This window comes from Tursiops truncatus, chromosome 2, assembly GCF_011762595.2.
Source record: "Tursiops truncatus isolate mTurTru1 chromosome 2, mTurTru1.mat.Y, whole genome shotgun sequence".
Classification (NCBI taxonomy): domain Eukaryota; kingdom Metazoa; phylum Chordata; class Mammalia; order Artiodactyla; family Delphinidae; genus Tursiops; species Tursiops truncatus.
In genome coordinates this window covers 159,307,593-159,315,659 of record NC_047035.1, presented here as the reverse complement: position 1 = coordinate 159,315,659, position 8,067 = coordinate 159,307,593, and the positions used below count along the sequence as shown (strand labels likewise).

Genomic DNA, 8,067 nt, shown 5'->3' with positions numbered 1-8,067 from the left:
TTTGACAGCAACTCTGCACTGAAAGAGTTTCTCTTCGGATTTTCAAAACGTAATTCTTGCCAACAGATTGGGATACAAGAGATCCACAGCCTTTCCGAGCAACTTAGGCTGAACCTTTGAAACACGGCGCACGTTGGGTGACACCGCCGCCCCCAGCCTAAGAACAGCAGTAAGGTCACTCTCACTGTGACAAAGTGGGATTTCTCCGTCTCACTCTCCTCTGACCACACAGATGCAGAAAGGCCCGCTCCTCCAACCCTCATGCTCCCTCCCAGGGGGCTCTGCAAGTTATTTGCTGGGTGATTGAGTCCTCTCAGGTACTGTGTGGTGCCTGCCATTGTCCTTTAATCCGGCGTCTTGCTGAGATGCTTCCAGTTGCTACAGACACCCAAGTTGCCACAGTTGATGCCAGTGGGCTGATCCTTCCACCAGTGTCTAAAGGCTCCAGTGCCACCATGGTACTTCTGAGATGGCACCAGAGCCTGAAATGCCCATGAAAATGCACCTGCCCAGAAATACCTGTGCTGCTACGGTGCTGGGGCGAAGGCCCTTTGCTGGAGCTGTTTCACATCCCAGCCACAGGCTTAAAGGGAGAGTGTGCCCTCTGTCTACACTGGTGCTGTGCTCTCAGGCTGGCCATGAGGCTGCTGCCCCTAGCGTTTGTTACGGGGCTCTTAGGAAAACAGCTCTTTTCTGTGTCGTTGAGGTTTTTATTATAGCTTTCTCTTCCTAGGACTGCTGTTTGAGCCTTTGCGGTTTTGGGCGAATGATACTAGAGACACAGATGTTAGAGTGCCCTTAATAATGTTCTTCCACGTGCCTCAATACATACCTTACTTAGGCTGAGACTTTCCCCAGGAGGGTTCCCCCATAACGCAACTAGATGCCTAGAAGAGTCACATCAGGACTCTCAGGACACTGTCGCCAAACTGGGTACCATGTCGCAGTGTTAAGAATTGAACAGAATAATACTACTCCCTTGAATTTCACTTTTATATAAACCAATACTCAATCTCCAGTGAGATAGCCTAGTCGGTGTTAGATGATTCTAGCAAGTAAAAAGAGAATCCATGAATCTATAAAGAGGAATTTTGTCACTTTTTTCTCTGTTCTCTTGTCATGGGTGAGGCTATGGGAGAGTGTCAGGAGGTAAGTTGTTCCTGCTGAGCTTGGGAGAATCCCATTGTCCTCAACAAAGAGAAAAGCAGTAAAATAATACTAAACATATAGAAAGCAAAGGAGCCAATCAGAGAGTCTTTTCAGTCTTGGGTCTACTCTGCCTCCAAAACTAATGTGGACTATAGCTACAGGGCATCATGCCAAACCTACTGGCCAGTGAAAAAATTAGGTCACTTAACCAATCCTTTTAGCTATATAAGGCCAAGTAATTGCTTTGACCCGCTTTTTCCCGCACTGACATGACTGAGTCATAGATTTGCTTCGTTGATCGGCATTTGATAAACACACTCACAGGAGACTCCAGGAGGAAGTCATCACCAGTCTCCATTTATCCCTTCTTTTTTAATGCATCAAACACAATAAAAATAATTTTGTAAGCGCTGTTATATGTTTTCTCCGTTCATTTAATCATGCATTCTATATGGCTCAAGAAATAAGGAACATGTTTATAACCTTTCGAGGAATATGATATCCTTCTAAACTTTTAAAAAACTTCTAAATTTATTTTTAAAAGTTCAAGTCTGGGTAAAAGATAATGCTTTTCAACTATTTCCCGTTATGAAAATGCCAACAGTACAAACCTTCTTGTTTTATTTTATAGCTTAGACTTACTGAAGCGACGCAAGATGACAACAATCAACGTTTGTTAGAAGACCAACATGAGAAATCCACCTCTCAGACGCTGAAGACTGAAAAAGGGCGCTACGCCCCTCCCCCAAAACAACCTAAAATGCTACATACACATCAGGGTTCACCCCCTGATGTTAGAAATCTGCCCCTTTCAGAGGGAGATAAGCATCTCCTCTGAAGTATTTATAGCCTTTTCACCATTTCCTTGTATCATTTTACAAAACAAATACAGTCAGCCAATACAACCCCAGAAAGCATATCAATGTGTCGCCTTTTCAGTTTATTGTGAATTCTAGGCCATTAAAGATATAATCAAACCACTTCCACAAAAAGAAAGCCCAAACTGAGGCGGCTTCAATCCACAATCCCTGTCTCTTCAGAACCTATAATCACTCCGTTCACTCAGTGCATGAAAGAACGGTTGCGTGTGATTTGGGGACCATACTGTTTCCTATACATACGAAGAAGCACCTGTATCAAACGACACCCACTTTCATGGGATGGCAGCTCTTCCTGCACTACAAAACGATGGCAGTCAGCTCTTGGCCACCCTGACGCGGTCCCAGGATTACAGTGAATATAACAGAAAACTCACATTTTTATAAATTATCTCAAGAGATAACAATAATTTTAATCCTCCTCACATTCTAGCTCATGGGTCTAAAGTATAAGCTTTTAGAAGACAAGGAGAGTTGAGGATAGCAGAACCCCGGTGATAGAGTGTTGGCAGTTACCCAAAGATTGGGAGTCCGCAGGCTAATTCATCTGTCAAAAAGCAGCAGCATCTGTATTTGGGAAATCGGCACCAAAACAGTGGCTTCTCAGACTTCCCACCATTTCCAATTTACCCTGAGTTATGGGCTGTCCTGGGTCAGAGGAGGTAGTTCACTTGTCTCTGCTGGGTGCCTGGTGAAGCCAGAGGTGGTGGGGATGGATTTCTTGTGGAGATCCCTCTGTGTGTATCCTGATAGAGCAAAGGGCTTGAGGAGGAAAAAATGTACTGAAACACAAGCATCTGTGCTCATCCTCTCCCCTTAAGACATTCAAAGCACCAACCAGAGCACTCATTTTGTGCTAAAAACAGTGATAGACACTTGAGACGAGAAGCCTTCAAATGTGCTTTACAACCAGGGGCTGGCACACATCCACCACTGGTTGAATCTCTCATTTCTCAGCTACTCTCTGATGCCTAAGTGTGAAAAAGTCAGTATGCTTGAATCGAATTTTTATATTGCTTTACGTCAATACACATTTGTTTGTTTTCCAAATCAACAACAAATGCAACGGTAAATACTTGGGCTGCTCAGTTGTGCAGCCTTGGCTACTGCCTTGCGCTGAAACGGGGTTCAGCTCCTTCACTTCCAGACTGAGCCAGTGGTGCCAGTAGACTCCTCATTCCGTGAAGTGGAATAAATGATTTTCCCTATAGAAAACAAGCGTGGGTATTTGTGCATGCCTCTGTGTGTATGTGTGTGCATGCCTGTGTGTACACGTGCAAGCAGCTGTTTCTACGTAGCTCAGAAATAGCTAAGAGGCAATCATAAGAGGGTGGGTGCGAAGGCAGTGTACCCCGTTTTGCCTGGGGCTGACAGAGCCAACTGGAACCCATGTTTAGTTCTGATTCTGAAGTGAAGCTGCAATTTGTACTGTCCACAAGTTGGAGAAGGTTCTAGTCCCTCTGAAGAAGCAAGCATGTGGGAAAAGGCTGACTGGATTGAATATCAGAAATTTTGTTTCCAATTAGTTACACAAATCCCATGGATACAGCCTAGAGTTAAAGAAAAAAGAAAACAACAGAAATATGCAAACGTAAAAAAATCCATAACTTAATAAAGACAAAACCCTTCATGATTTCTGAAAAGAATTTCTTCTTAACCAGTCAGTGGAAGAAGTACCAGCTGTTCTTCCTGTAAGGGAGAGATGTCCCCCTCAGATCCCAGAGGGCATGCCTGCCTCCGGGGGTGCTCCACCCACCCAGGCATCTTCTCCCACTGCTCTTTCACCCTGTGAAAAACATCAGGTTGAGAAGCTTCAGCATATTAATTTAGTGAAAGACTTCCATCCTCTAATTCATTCATTCAGTTGTGTACTAACTCTTTCTATCTCTGCATGTCTATGGATGACTCCTTGTTACTAAGTCCAAGCTTGTACTGCTCACCACACAATAGGCCAATAAGTTGAGAGTCACAAAGAATAGTGACTTTATTCAGAAAGCCAGCAAAGAAGATAGTGGACTAGTGTCCCAAAGAACCATCTTACCTGTTAGGATTCAGGCTTCTTTTAGACTAAAAGGGGAGCGGCTGTAGCTGGTTGCTGCAAACTTCTTGGTGTGGAATCCTTGTTCTTGCAGCTGTCCAGGTAGGTCTGGTCACAGCGTTTCTATAAACCTCCAACAGGACGATTGTTATTCTCTGTTCTGCAACTTTTTATCTCTATATGAATGGAAAAGTGTTATACCTTTAAAGGTCAGAGCCTTGAGAATGGGCTTTCCTGTATATTTCAGGCTATAGGCAACATTCTTTCACAAAAGGAGCAGAGCCCAAAGGTTAGAGCTAAAGGAAGAGATCCAGTATGGAGTCAGGTTTGTTCTTCTGTGTTACATCCACAGTGCCACTTGCACTACAAATGTGGCAGGGGGGGAAGACTTAAACTTTACAGCATTTCCTTGAACTAATGAAGTCAGGGAAAGTATCTGTGGATAAAGAGAGCAAAAGAAAGAAACTAAAAGAAATGGAAATGTATTCAAATTTCCTGTAGCTCCCTTGCAGCTAGAAGAGTCTGACCACAAAGGTTGAAGCCATGTTTGACCATGGACGTGGTCCAGTGCACATGGTAGAGCTGGGAGCAGTTACCTGTTGTGAGGGCTTCCTCCTGCCTGGGTGTCAGTGATCCCACTCCTAGGTAACCTGACCAGAGACAGGCTTCCTCTGAGGACACCTTTCCTCTGGGGCCCCCAGTCTTATTACACCCATACCCTCTGATTCCCCTGCATTCAACAGTGACCACAAACATTCAAATTCTATGGGGAAGGACTATACAGATATCATGCTAGTTAATTTGCACTGGTCTATTTTATAATTCGCTGCAAATTGTATTGTATTTGTATTATAAGTCTTTTATCTGACCAGGTAAGTTTCTCCACCTGGGGAGTAGACATCTCATAGTCAGAGGTCATTATGGTCGGACAGAATCTGACTGCCTTTTTTTTTCTGAGCTTACCTTCTCTGTGGTCTCCAGGGCCAGACCTGAAGATAAAAAAGCTCCTGGTGAGACACAGGTATCTGAGGAGAGGCTGCTGTGGGCAGAGAGCAGTGGAGTGTTTGCTTCGCTGGGTTCAGGTTGGGGAGGCAGGTGAGGTGACGCATTAGTTTCCTAGGGCTGCTGTAACAAATTACTACAAACTGGGTGACTTAAAACCACAGCAATTTATTGTTTCGTGGTTCTGGAAGTCGGAAGTCCAAATCAAGGTGTCGGCAGGATGGGTTCATTCTGGAGGCCCTGAGGAAGAGCCAGGTCCGTGCTCGTCTCTTAGCTCCTGGCGGCTCCTTGTAATCTCTGGCATCCTCTGGCTTGTAGCTGCACCCCATGTCTCTGTAGTCATATGGCTTTGCTCCCTCTGGGTGAATGGCCCTGTCTCTCTTTTTCTCTTCCTAAGAGGCCACTAGTCACGTTGAATTTGGGACCCACCCTACTCTCCAGGATGACCTCACCTCAACCATTTACATCTGCAAAAACCCTATTTCCAAATAAGGTCACATTCACAGGTATCAGAAATAGGACTTGAATCTCACGGGGGCACACGATTAGCCTACAAAGGCAGTAAGCATATTGTAGTAAAGGGCCTCTGTATACTAAAACGAGGTTTATTAAAATAATTTTAATATTTTTCAGCAGGCAATACAAGGGAGCCAGGGAAAGACATGGGAGACATAGCAAGAGAGGAGAAGCCTGGAAGCCTAGACAGAGGCCACTGAAACAGCTCAGACAGAGGAGGTGTGGCCAGAGCAGCGGCCCAGCACAGGGAGGGGAGGAGAGGCCACAAATCCCTCCTGTTTTGCTGCTCTGTGGACAGGACGTCCCACACAGAGCCAAGGTCCAGGGTTTGGACCTAACAGCCTGTTTCCGCCACGTCAAACCTACAGTTGGCTACATGTTTATCACGTGGTATCTTAAAAGACACAGACAAAATAACAGGGATATTTCCAACTGCTAGGGGGAGGAATCTGACTTGCAAGTAACTCTAAGGCCCTGAAAAACTCATGGGCAGAAGGAGTTCTTCAGTGTTCAGATGACCCTGACTTGGGAAGAGGTGGGTGTGTGTCTTCTCAAGACTCCCTCGGGATGAAGGAAGGCATGGGAGAGAGGGAGCTGATTCCATCCAGGAATCCCTCTGTCGGGACCTGAAAGAGAAGGAACAAGGGCAGACCCCCCAGTCTGTGGGTGGCCCTGCTCTCACCATAGGAGAGAGGAAACCACACCTAGCCAGGCACTCGGGGGGTGGAGCTCCCATGGGGACACAAGGAGCTGCTGCTGGTAGAGGGGATGATGGGCTGGAAGTCCATCCTGCAGGTCAGAACTCCTGTCTCCTCCGTCATCCTCTGGTGCTGTATTCTGTAAAGCATATGCTTTTCATCAATTTGTGTAGACGGAAACCACCTAAGAGAGACATTTTTTAAATATTCGGAAATTGTCAAAAGAAGGGAAAGCTTCTAGAATTTGTCGGTGCTGGCTATCATTTTAACACTCTGGGGTTCAATTGGCGGGGATGGGGGTGAGACTAATATCGTTATTTGATGTGAGGAACCCAACAGGGCCAAAGAGTGAAATTAAAGACTGAGGCACCTCACCTTCTCTGTGAATAGTTGTACTGTTTCCCATAGATTCATCCTGCTGCCCTCACCCTCCTGCCACCAACCAAAGATGGAATTTTCTATTTGTCTCTCATCATAAAGCTCATCACTTAAAAAAAAAACAATTGTGTTACATTTGACTCAGGTAATAGAAATCTACAGGCTGCTGACTTGTGAGAAAAGTAAGACAGCTGTTTTCATGTGTTAAAAAGAACTTGGATCGACAGTTCACATAATCTACTGTGAACATTTTTCCCCACTGTGGGTAGATAAGTATGTTTGGCTTGAGTTGTTAAACCTCTAAATTTGCACATATGTATTGATATGTGACGAGCCGCAGAGAACTAATTGTCCCCAGGATAGTTTGACAGCTCACATTCTGTACTGGGCACTCTTTCCCGGGGTCAATCACCTTCAAAAAGAAAAATAAATCTTAATGTTTTCCTCTCAGCCAACAGGGACCATTCCTGTGTGCCACTGATAAGATGTGGACAGACCAGGAGTCCCGAGGCTAACACTGTGCAGGCCCCTGCGTTCACATTCAAGTGAGCACAGCCAGTGAACACAACCGCCCTCCAGGAGCTGTGCGAGCAGAGATGAGAACTCTCTGCCCTCCAGGGAGAAGGCAAAGCTGGCTTAAGTTGAAGGCAGGCCTGTCGGAGGGTTGGCCACAGGCAGGAAATGCTGATCGCGTTCTCTGAATTTTCAAAATGCCCAACAGGAGGGCAAACCCGGAAAAATAAGCATCCGTTCAAGCTAAAATGGGAAAGATTTCAACTTGACAAAGGAAGAAGGTCTGCGATCCAGGATGCGACACGCTGAAATGACGTACCGCATTTGGCGATCTCTATGACAACACGTATGTAGTGAGCGCTTGCTGTCTACCTTGCTCTCAAGAGATTGTCTTCTACCTTATTAAAAAATATATACAATAATAAATATGTAATATGTAAATCCTCTAATGAAGTAATAGTGTAATATCAAAAGTAAATTAAAAGTAATAAATAAATGAACTATACAAGTAATAAATAAACACTAGTTATCCAAAATTTAAACATTACAAATAAAGCTGAGGTTCCCCTCGACCACGCTTCTCCCCCGACACCTAATTTCTGTTTCAAAATGTGTGCAACACAATAGTTAATTTTCTCTGTACTTTTCCAGGTCTTTTACTTACATTCACACCCACACCCACACCCAGTACATGTATCTAGTGGGGAGCATTCTACTTATATATGACAGATACTATCCTACTATACATATTATTCTATATTTTTCATTTCAGAAATATTCATCTTGCTTATCTTTCCATGTCAGTCTATATTGATCCACCTTTTACAAAGTATTCCATGAAAAGGATATAAAGAGTTTATTCCTTTACTGTCATTATTTAAGCTGTTTTTAATTT

At 44.4% G+C, this 8,067-nt stretch overlaps 1 long non-coding RNA gene across 1 annotated transcript in view; it reads right to left on the bottom strand.

Annotated features, from left to right (window-relative positions):
• Positions 1-2,871: 2,871 nt before the first annotated feature.
• LOC117311165 (uncharacterized) overlaps positions 2,872-8,067 on the bottom strand; it is a 101,617-nt gene continuing 96,421 nt past the window's right edge. The window contains exons 8-9 of the long non-coding RNA XR_012330405.1: positions 5,029-7,570; positions 2,872-4,241 (exon numbers count right to left, since the gene is read on the bottom strand). This is a non-coding gene — a long non-coding RNA (uncharacterized lncRNA). The remainder of the gene's footprint in view (positions 4,242-5,028; positions 7,571-8,067) is intronic.